The following is a 12,422-nucleotide window of genomic DNA, read 5'->3' as shown; positions in this document are numbered from 1 at the left end:
GCAGCGCTCCGAAAGCTTGTGATCTCAAATAAAGCTGTTGGACTATAACCTGGTGTTGTGTGACTTCTCACATTTGTCCACCCCAGTCCAACACCGGCATCTCCACAATATCCCTTCCCCCAGATAATAAAGACTCAAAATCACACAAACTTAACGAATGCTTTTTCATTCTTGTCAGGATCTACCGGACATCCCAAAGCGCTTTACAGCCAATGAAGTACTTTTTTTGAAGTGTATTATTCACTGTTGCAATGCAGCAGTCAATTTGCGCACAGCAAGCTCCCACAAACAGTAATGTGATAATAATCTGTTTTTCCAGTGATGTTGATTGGGGGATAAATATTGGCCCCAGGACACCTGCTCTTCTTCGAAATAGTGCCATGGGATCTGTGTACCCGAGAGAGAAGACGGGGCCTCGGTTTAACGCCTCACCTGAAAGGCAACAGTGCGGCACTCCCTCAGCACTGCACTGGAGTGTCAGCGTAGATTTTTGTGCTCAGGTCCCTGGAGTGGGATTTGAACCCACAACCTTCATGACTCAGAGAGGCAAGGGTGCTGCCCACTGAGCCACAGCTGACACTGGGATTACAGCACTTTCAATACATCTCAGAAATATCCCTTTTTTCAGATAACAAAGGCTCAAATCATACAAAAGACAAAGGAAACTTAACAAATTAAAGAATGCTTTTTCATTCTTGTCAGGATCTGGAACGCTCCACCTGGGTGGAAAAAATACTTGCATTTATATAGCGCCTTTCACGACCACCGGACACCCCAAAACGCTTTACAGCCAATGAAGAACTTTTTAAAGTGTAGTCACTGCTGTAATGTAGGAAAGGTGGTGGAAGCTGATTCCATAATATTAAAACAGAGTTGGACAGGTACTTGAGGACGAGCAATTTACAGTTATGGGCAAAAAGCCGGGTTCTGGGGCAAAACACGACTGCCCTTTCACAGAGCCAGCACAGGCACAATGGGCCGAATGGTCTCCTTCTGTGCTGTTTTTATGAATCTTCGATGATATTGTTTCCACTGGCCACTCCCCTTCTGCTGCAGATGGTTTCTGTGTTTGTCACGTTCATTGTTCAACCTGTCCCTCCCTGTGATGCACTCAGTGCAATGCAGGAAGGAATGGAAGGCTATGCTGATGGGGTCAGGTGAAGAAGGGTGGGAGGGATTAAAATCAAGGCTGCTTAGAAAAGTCACAGTGATTAGTCCTGGAGTTGAATACTCGCCAATCTCACCCACCAAGAGAGCAAGTGAACAAAGCTTTAACACCCCCAATTGGAAGGAATATATAGCATTTTATCACATCTCAGAAATACCTCAAAGCACATCATATTAAATTGAATAACTTTGAAATAGAATGACTGTTTCTGTACAGGCAAACATGAAAAGAAAGATAGACTTGCATTTCTACAGCGCCTTTCACAACCACTGGACGAGCCAAAGCGCTTTACAGCCAATGAAGTACTTTTTGAAGTGTAGTCACTGTTGTAATGTAGAAAATGTGGCAGCCAATTTGCGCACAGCAAGCTCCCACAAACAGCAATGTGATAATGACCAGAAAATCTGTTTTAGTGATGTTGATTGAGGGATAAATATTGGCCCCAGGACACCGGGGAGAACTCCCCTGCTCTTCTTCAAAATAGTGCCATGGGATCTTTTACGTCCACCTGAGAGAGCAGACGGAGCCTCGGTTTAACGTCTCATCCACAAGACGGCACACTAACTGAGACATAGCCGACACACGGTAACCATTTTTGCACGCAACAAGATCCCACAAACAGCTGCAGTTGGAATCCCAGGACGGGATGTTGTTCTTTGAATGGCGTCATGGGATCTTTAACATCTGCCTCAACCACTGGAACAGGTATGCTGGTCCTCAGTTTAAGGTCTCATTTGAAGAATGGCACCTCTGGCAATGCAAGAGTACTGCACTAGGGTTCCAGTCCAGATTATATAAGGCCTGGTGCAGGGTTTCATCTCACAACCTTCTGACTTAGATGTGAGAGAGGCACCAAGGTGTCAAGAAGAGCCCTTTTATAGGATACAAAGTACAGTTATTCTTTAATCTCTTGATGTTCTTCTATGTTAAAGCCACGTTTTTTTAAATCTCATTTGGATTGAAAGGACCAGACTGTATTTCTGATTTTTCTTTAAAAAAAAGATGTTCTATACATGTATAACTTTACAAGATGGAGGCCAGCACTTCTTCAATCAGTGAGCATGGTTGGTGACACTGGGAGTGAAAAGGCCAATGTAACTTTTGAGATGCTCCTATCAAATGAGCAGTAACAGCATTCTGTGTTGCTTCTAATTCATTCCTAATGCCAGTCACCACCAGTTAGCTCCCTGGCAGCTCAGTCAGTAGAAGGGAAGGTCCAAGCTCATGCGAGATTGTCAAAGTGTAACCTGTCCCCGGGCTTCGGCCTAGGTTAAGCTACTAGGGCGATTTTCTCATTGTCCAATCTCCCATCCCTTGGTCGAGCCAACAGGTGCTGACCATGAGCAGCGAACTCCTTCCACTCATGAGCCTAGGATTGCTCAAAATTATAGAATAGAATCAGAGAATAGTACAGCACAGAAGGAGGCCATTCGGCCCATTGAGTCTGCGCCAGCTCTTTTGAAGAGCAATCCAGATACATCGGATTACATCGGATATACGGCACAGAAACAGGCCATTCGGCCCAACCAGTCCATGCCGGCGTTTATGCTCCACTCGAGCCTCCTCCCGTCTTTCCTCATCTAACTCTATCAGCGTAACCCTCTATTCCCTTATGCTTATCAAATCGCCCCTTAAATGCATCTATACTATTCGCTTCAACCACTCCCTGTGGTAGCGAGATCCACATTCTCACCACTCTCTGGGTAAAGAAGTTTCTCCTGAATTCCCTATTGGATTTTTTGGTCTTATATTGATGGCCTCTAGTTTTGCTCTTCCCCACAAGTGGAAACATTCTGTATCCACTCTATCAAAACCTTTCATAATTTTAAAGACCTCTATTAGGTCACCCCCTCACCCTTTGAGACCCAGCCTGATCATCTTTTCCTTATAGGTGTACCCTCGCATTTCTGGTATCATCCTTGTAAATCTTCTCTGCACCCAGAGGTGACCAGAATTGCACGCAGTACTCCAAGTGTGGTCTAACCAGGGTTCGATACAGGTTTAGCATAACTTCACGACTTTTTAAGTCTATTCCTCTAGAAATAAACCCTAGTGCCTGGTTTGCTTTTTTTTCTGACCTTGTTAACCTGTGTCGATACTTTTATGATTTGTGTATTTGTACTCCTAGATCTTTTGTACCTGTACCCCATTTAGATTCTTATTTTCCAAGTAATATGTGACCTCCCTATTTTTCTTTAGCTCCCAAAATGTAATACCTCACATTTATCTGTTAGTCCCGCTCTTTCCCCACATCCCTGAATTTTTTTCTCCTTCAAGTATTTATCCAATTCCCTTTTGAAGGCTACGATTGAATCTGTATCCACCGCCCTATCAGGCAGCACGTTCCAAATCCCAACCACTCGTTGCGTAAAAACATTTTTCCTCATGCTTTTGCCAATCACCTTAAATCTGTGCCCTCTCGTTCTCGACCCTTCAGCCATTGGAAACAGTTTCTCTTTATTTACTTTTTCTAAACCCTTCATGATTTTAAACACCTCTCAAATCTCCTCTTAGCCTTGAGTGTGTTTGGTTAGATAAAGGAGGTGAAGAGGGTCTCCATAACAAAGGTACATTGGCAACAAACACAGTTAAAGGACAGTGCTGAAAAGGGTGCTGTGCAAATATTACAGTACAGTACAAGCGCATTGAAATTCTTTTGTCCGTGATTATAGTGAGGCATTAGCGAGTGGGTGAATGGCTGTCAAATCAGAGGCAAAGCAATTTCATATACATTATGTTAAGTGTTCATACGCATACGGTGTTATTTCAAAGCTTCTATCTCACAGAATCACAGAATCTACAGTGCAGATAGAGGCCATTTCGGCCCATCGAGCCTGCACCGACACATATCCCACCCTATCCCCGTAACCCCATGTATTTAATCCCCTAACACTAAGGGTCAATTTATCATAGCCAAATCAACCTAACCTGCACATCTTTGGACTGTGGGAGGAAACCGGAGCACCCGGAGGAAACCCACGCAGACACAGGGAGAATGTGCAAACTCCACACAGACAGTCGCCCGAGGCCAGATTTGAACCCGGGTCCCTGGTGCTGTGAGGCAACAGTGCTAACCACTATGCCACCGTGCCCCCCTACAATCTCTTACATAATTGATATTTTTTGTGAACATTCTGTAAAATAACACCTTGTCTTACACCTGGTGCCGATGAACAACACAGACATGACGGTCGACTCCACAGTCGCCTCCATCCCAATCCCCCTGACTACAAACACGCCCCTCCCCGACCATCCCCACACCCTGCCCACCTCCCCCATCCCCCGACCTCCAGCTCTAAGATGTCCCCGTGGATTTTCTGTCTTACATAATTCAGGATGGATGAGAACGGCCCCTACACATTACTTGCTCGTGAGTGCTGTGTTGTTGAGCTCCTCCCTCCCTTGCTATTGTCAAACACTATTGCTCAAAGAGGAAGGTTAGATTGAGCTGGCCATATGCCCTCATCCAATAGGCTGCTAATATGTAATCTCATATGCACAAGGCTCTGTACTTGATGGTTTATGTAACTGCACAAATCATACGATGTTTCCTGACCTTCCCACTGTACAGGACCTTGGACTCAGACCAAGGTTTCTTTTTACCCTTTGCTTCCTTCATGTTCTTCTATCCAACTGGTAATCAACAGCAGCTCCTGGAGGGGGCTCTGGGTACCACAGGGGCATGGGTCTTGGGCCAGCTCCAAGGACCCTGGGCAACTGGAAGAACCCAGTCGCACAGGTGAATGTGTCATTTGACGGTGCAGTCTTGTTATGTCGGCCAGTGCATGGAGGTGGGGTCTGTTAGCTCTCATGGTACCTGCAGCACAACACTAGAGTCATACTGATTGGCACGGCTGGAGGTCCAGGGGGGGTCGGAGCTGATACTGTTCGAGAATCAAGGACCACATAGTTCTGTTCAGCTTCCTATTACTGGTGTGACTTGTTAATGTGTACAGCGGTAAAACCGAAGCAATGTACGCAAATGCGGGGATGATCAGGCAGTGCCAATACTCAGTGGACTAGAAATTCGTCTCGGGCTGTGGCGTAAAACGGGTGGTATCGGAGCGGCCGCTTGTTACACACAGCGTCTGATAGACTATCAGACACTGTGTATAACGGGCGGCCAATCTGATATCGCCCATTTTGTGCCACCGCCCAAGACGAATTTCTAGGCCAGTAAGTTTAATCAAAGTTTCATCAATTTGGCTGGTGGCTTTTCACGTTGCAAACAGTCTTTTCTAAGTTGTGCACGTGTGGAACAGCTCAAGGACAGAGAAATCGGAATTCAGTGCGAGTGGAGCTAAAGTTTGCTTGGCGCTCAATTAATTAGTGGCACCAAAAACGACCTTTCAGACTCACCTTTGAAAACAGACAGAGGCAGAGCCCCCAAGAGGTATCAGGCAGACCCTGGGGGGCACTGCTGGTTGCTTATCCACGGCTTAAACACCTGAGGCTTTAGCAGGCAAGGTAGGATCACAAATTTACGGTGCGGGGGTAGGGTGAGGTTCGCTGCTGTAGGGAGGGGTGAGGCAGACCTCTGTCATTGATGACATTTACCACAGATGCTGCCTGACCTGCTGAGTATCTCCAGCATTTTCTGTTTATATTTCCAGCTTCTGCAGTATTTTGCCTTTTGCCCCCACCCCTGTTATTTATTGAATTGTTTTGCATGCTGGTCACCGACTTTTGTTTAAACCCTTCGCTGAGCTGCTGAACTGAACTCCTGCTCCTGTCCAAAATTCCATGAAAATGAGTGCAAATTCCTGCCATTCCTAGGTGTCACAAGGGCTCGTGCTTTGAGGCAAGCGTGGTGTTGGTGGGTTTGTAATGTGGGCGTTCCGTGCTGATTCACTCCATCAGGCCACTTTTTTTAAGCCCAGCCCATTGCACACAATTTGCATAGGGAATAAAGAGCAGAACGTCGTTGCCACTCAGTGGCTGTTAAGGGCTGTCGGACTGACTCAGAAGGGAGTGGCTTTGTCCTACACCATTACCCAAGATGTTTCAACAGAATTGCTTAGGTTATCAGGAGTCTCAAGACTCTTGTAGGGTGCTTGCCAAATTTCCACAACAACTTGCATTTATATAGCACCTTTAACGCAGTAAAACATCCCAAGGCACTTCACAGGAGCGTTATCAAACAAAATTTGACACCGAGCCACATAAGGAGATATTAGGACAGGTCAATGAGAGAGGCGGAGAGGTTTAGGGAGGGATTTCCAGAGCTTTGGGCCTCGGCAGCTGAAGGCACGGCTGCCAATGGTGGAGCGATTAATATCAGGGATGCGCAAGAGGCCAGAATTGAAGGAGCGCAGAATTCTTGGAGGGTTGTAGGGCTGGAGGAGGTTACAGAGATAGGGAGGGGCGAGGCCATGGAGGGATTTTAAAACAAAGTGAAATTTTTTAAATCGAGACGTTGCTCAACTGGGAGCCAATGTAGGTCAGCGAGCACAGGGGTGAAGGGTGAACGGGACTTGGTGCGAGTTAGGACACGGGCAGTAGAGTTTTCGGATGAGCTCAACTTTATGGAGGGTGGAAGATGAATTTCACATGAAAGAATCTTTCCTGAAGTGTATATATTTATATTTTAAAATCTTGTTAAAAAAGTCAATGAAACAATGAATGATCCCTTCAGAAAATCTCTTTGAAAAAACAATCGACAGAGGTATTTAATGCACATATTAATTTTAACTGTTAAAGCACTTTTGAAAGGGGCTGGAATCCCAATTTTTTAAGTAGAGCAGGTTTCCTGTTGCTCACAGCAGTCAGGGTCTAGAGCACAGCTGTGATGGTCAGCTGGGACCAAGGTCTGGAATGGCCGTGAGGTCAATTAGCAGCTAATTATCGTTGCTGTTGGCAGCTTCTCCAGATTGGCAGCTGCTTGGCTCCTCCCCTTGTTAGTTCAACAATCTCGCCAGATTCTCTCAAAGCCAGAAAAAGGCAGCAGTCTTCTTTTATGATTTGGGTGTTAATGAGTTGTTTTGTTTAATGGCACTGGGACAATCCAGTGTCTACTTATTGATCCAATTAAAAAAGTAGAAAAACCAACAGGAAATGTCTGGCGTCCTTCCTCCCATTGTACACTTTTCTTTGTAATTGAAAAGGTAATTCAGGTATGATTTGTTGGCGTTTTGCACACTGTGACGTCTGAAGCTCTCAAACATTCACATAAATAGATCTTTGTCAAAGGCAGGATGTAATGACTCAATTATCAAGTTATCAAGTCCCAAGCAGTACCAGGGAGCTTTGTCATATTGTATCAGGGTGATAGACACACGGGGACAATAGTACAGGCTGTCTACTGATGGAGAAAGACAGATGGGAACTCACTGTCCGCTACTGAAATTCTAGTTCCACCTCTAGTCATTGCTCTTAAAATTCTCGTTCTTCTCGCTGGCAATCGTACATCCTCCACAAAGTTTGCATAAATGCTACGTCAATTGGCTAATACGAGTTACAATTTAAGTGAGGGGATGTTGAGCAATGTTCCTGCCCTCCAGATCAAACAGTTGGTTTCCATTGACCAACCCGAGAGTGAACAACCTGTTCCCCTGCCCCCACCCACCCCCTCGGCCTCACTAAAGCCAGGCAGATGAAATGGGGCTCCTCCCCTCCATTTGGAAAGACAATTACAGTAAGTATCTGCAACTATTGATTGCATAATGACAACACTCAACTGAGAACCACAACCCTTCTTCGTTCTTCCGGTAAATGCCCTGTGTTCATTTCACACCAGAGATAATGAATCAAACTTTTAACTCGGATATAATACTGATGCAGGGCAGGAATAATTGTGCAGCCTAGGACCTGTTCAGTCTGAACAGAGGCTGAAGTGGACCAGCTGTACATGAGCCAGGCAACAGTTGGGTACTTGGCAGTTTGAGTAAACTAGCAAAAAATATAAAAACAGACAGTAAGAGCTTCTACAGGTATATAAAAAGGAATAGAGTAGCTAAAGTAAACATCGATCCTTTAGAGGATGAGACTGGGGAATTAATAATGGGAAACTGGGAAATGGCAGAGACTTTGAACAAATATTTTGTATCGGTCTTCACGGTAGAAGACACTAAAAGCATCCCAATAATAATTGATAATCAAGGGGCTATAGGGAGGAAGGAACTTAAAACAATCACCATCTCTAGAGAAAAAGTACTAGGCAAACTAATGGGTCTAAAGGCTGACAAGTCCCCTGGACCTGATGGCCTGCATCCTAGGGTCTGCAGAGATAGTGGATGCGTTGGTTATAATCTACCAAAATTCCCTGGATTCTGGAGAGATCCCAGCGGATTGGAAAACTGCAAATGTAACTCCCCTATTCAAGAAAGGAGGGAGACAGAAAGCAGGAAACTATAGGCCAGTTAGCCTAACATCTGCCATTGGGAAAATGCTAGAATCCATTATTAAGGAAGTAATAGCAGGACATTTAGAAAATCATAATACAATCAAGCAGAGTCAACGTGGTTTTATGAAAAGGAAATCGTGTTTGACAAATTTACTAGAGTTCTTTGAGGATGTAACGAGCAGGGTGGATAAAGGGGAACCAGTAGATGTAGTGTATTTGGATTTCCAGAAGGCATTCGATAAGGTGCCACATAAATGGTTACTGCGCAAGATAAGAGCTCACGGGGTTGAGGGTAATATATTAGCATGGATAGAGGATTGGCTAACCAACAGAAAACAGAGCCAGGATAAATGGGTAATTTTCAGGTTGGCAAACTGTAACTAGTGGGGTGCCACAGGGATCAGTGCTGGGGCCTCAACTATTTATAATCCATATTAATGACTTGGATGTAGGGATCGAGTGTACTGTAACCAAATTTGCTGATGATACAAAGATAGATGGGAAAGCACGTTGTGAGGAAGGCACAAAGGGGGCGATTTTGCCAGCGCTCTGGAGTCACGTTTGGAGGCGGGACTGCTGGCAAAATCAAAAAGATTGGCAGCGGGTCCCGAACCCGCTTCCAACCCGCCTCCAATCAATCTTCCCGGGAGTCGGGTCCCCAATTTGCGCAGGGACCCGACTCCTAGCGGCGGGAAGAGGATTATAGCCACTTAACTGCTTGTTAACAGGCAGTTAAGAGGCTTTTTCCAATTTTGACACTTCTGCTGCAGGCTTCCCGACGTTGGGAAACCCCGCCAGGGTAAGTGTGGCGTGCTGTGGGTCTACTGTAATGTTTGTGTATAGTCCAAAGATGTGTGGGTTAGGTTGATTGGCCATGATAAAAATTGACCCTTAGTGTTAGGGGGGATTAAATACGTGGGGTTACGGGGATAGAGCTTGGGTGGGATGGCTGTCGGTGTAGGGACTGGGTGCTAGGGTTTGGATGATCAGCCATGATCTCGTTGAATGGCGGAGCAGGCTCGAAGGGCCGAATGGCCTACTCCTGCTCCTATCTTCTATGTTTCTATGACAGCTGCAGAAGTGGTGTGAAGGATCCAATGAGACACTGGTGAGTTGCAGAGGTAAGAAAATGATGGGAATGTCATTTTTAATGTGTTTAGAATTTTCTGTATATGACAAGCTTTGAAGTGTTTGTGTAGACCCACCTCATTGGGAGAACCTCTCTCACCAGTGACAGATCGCTTCTGTAACCTCATCTGCAGCTGCCATCTGTTTTAGTCTAAGGAGAGAGTCACTGGAGAGCCTGGGTGCAAGGGCTCACCTTTGTACAGTGATTGTCAGTGTTTGCAGCACCTTAATGTTGTCAAACACTGAAAAAATCATCTGTCAAAAAGAAATAGTGGTGGCCCCTTTAAGAAAACCGGCAGATGACGCATCACCAAATGACATCATCTGACACTGGCTTCCTCTTAATTGGCCGGCAAGCCCGCAGGTCGGGTTTATCAAGGCCAATTGACACAAAATAGTGTCTGTGCGTCAGACGTCGCTGGGGGCGGGACTAGAACCCGAAAGGCAGCAGTCCCGCCCCCAACGCACCTCTTCAGGTAAGATCCTGGCCAAAGAGTCTGCAAAGGGATATCGAGAGGTTCAGTGAGTGGGCAAAAAATTGGCAGATGGAGCATAATGTGGGAAAATGTGAGGTTATCCACTTTGTTAGAAAGAATAAAAAAGCAAGTTATTATTTAAATGGAGAGAGACTACAAGATGCTGCGGTACAGAGGGATCTGGGGGTCCTCGTACCAGAAACACAAAAAGTTAACATGCAGGTACAGCAAGTAATTAGGAAGGCAAATGGAATATTGGCCTTTATTGCAAGGAGGATGGAGTATAAAAGTAGGGAAGTCTTGCTACAACTGTACAGGGCGCTGGTGAGACCACACCTGGAGTACTGTGTGCCGTTTTGGTCTCCTTATTTAAGGAAGGATATACTTGCGTTGGAGGCAGTTCAGAGAAGGTTCACGAGGTTGATTCCTGAGATGAAGGGGTTGTCTTATGAAGAAAGGTTGAGCAGGTTGGACCTATACTCGTTGGAGTTTAGAAGAATGAGAGGTGATCTTATTGAAACATATAAGATTCTGAGGGGGATTGACAGGGTAGATGCTGAGAGGATGTTTCCCCTCGTGGGGGAATCTAGAACTAGGGGGCACAGTTTCAGAATAAGGGGTTGCCCATTTAAAACGGAGGTGAGGAGGAATTTCTTCTCAGAGGGTCGTGAATCTTTAGAATTCTCTACCCCAGAGAGCTGTGGAGGCGGAGCCAGTGAATATATTCAAGGCGGAGATTGACAGACATTTGAGCTACAGGGGAGTCAAGGGTTATGGGGAGTAGACGAGAAAATGGAGTTGAGGCCAAGATCAGATCAGCCATGATCTTATTGAATGGCGGAGCAGGCTTGAGGGGCCAAATGGCCGACTTCTGCTCCTATTTCTTATGTTCTTGTGTTGGCAATGAGTGGCTCAACTCCTGACCCCTCAAAGCCTCTCCAACACCTACAAGGCTCGAGTTAGGAGTGCGATGGAATACGCCTGATTGGGTGCAGCCGCAACAAGACTTGAAACTCGACACCATCCAGGACAGAACAGTTAGCTTGATTGGTGTCCCTGCCACTGGACTTAATATTCACCCCCCCCCCCCCACAACCAGCGACGCAACGTGGCTGCAGTGTGCACAGTCTACAGCTCATCAAGGTTACTTCGACAGCATCTCCCTCTCTCGCGAACTCTACCATCTAGAAGGACAAGCACAGCAATGTCATGGAAACACAGTCAACACCAAGTTCCTCTCCAAGTCACACACTCTCCTGACTTGGACATATATCGCCGTTCCTTCAACATTACTCGGTCGATATTCTGGAACTTCCTAAGTAACAGCATTGTGGGAGCACCATCACAACAGCAACTTTATACAGCAGCTTTAGAATCATAGAATGATACAGCACAGAAGGAGGCCATTCAGCCCATCGTGCCTGTGCTGGCTCTTTGGTAGAGCTATCCAAGTAATCTCACTCCCCTGCACTTTCCCCATAGCCCTGTAATGTTTTTCCCATCAAGTATTTATCCAATTCTCCTTTGGATGTTATTATTCAATCTGCTTCCATCGCCCTTTCAGGCAGTGCATTCCAGATCACAACAACTCGCTAAGTAAAAAAATGTTTCCTCACGCCGCCTCTGGTTCTTTTACCATCACCTTATATCTGTGTCCTCTGGTTACCGACACGCCTGCCACTGGAAACAGTTTCTCTTTATTTACTCTTATCGTAGAAATAAGGTCCCAAGGTGCTTCACAGAAGCGTTAACAAACAAAATTTGACAACGAGCCACATAAGGAGATATTAGGACAGAAGAGGTAGGTTTTAAGCAGCGTCGTAAAGGAGGAGAGTGAGGTAGGGAGGCGGAGAGGTATAGGGAGGGAATTCCAGAGCTTAGGGCCTCAGCAGCTGAAAGCACGGCCACCAATGGTGGAGCAATTAAAATTTGGGATGTGCAAGAGGTGAGAATTGGAGGAGCGCAGAGATCTCTGAGGGTTGTAGGGCTGGAGGGGTTTACAGAGATAGGGAGGGACGAGGCCATGGAGGGAGCAAGAATAACGCTAATCTACAAAGGATAATGTCTCTGCCCAGATCTTTAGTTTAAGATCGTTTAAAAGTTCTTTGTCTCCAATCTGCTCTGAAATTAAATCAGTTCTTCTATTTCCACCCCACTTGGCTCCATCTTTGAGCCTGGTCATTTAGGCCTCTATTCTTTAAGAACCTGTGCCATTGTTACCATGACGACATAAATAGTTAAATGGATTTGGTATCTTTAGTTCATTTGATATAGATGAGCAAATGCATTTGGAGAAAGATATAATCTA

This window comes from Somniosus microcephalus, chromosome 31 (genome assembly GCF_052327205.1).
Source record: "Somniosus microcephalus isolate GS21.2 chromosome 31, FLI_Smic_1.0, whole genome shotgun sequence".
In the NCBI taxonomy this organism is placed as follows: domain Eukaryota; kingdom Metazoa; phylum Chordata; class Chondrichthyes; order Squaliformes; family Somniosidae; genus Somniosus; species Somniosus microcephalus.
The sequence above is the reverse complement of the archived record's forward strand: the minus strand, read 5'-3'. Positions refer to the sequence as shown.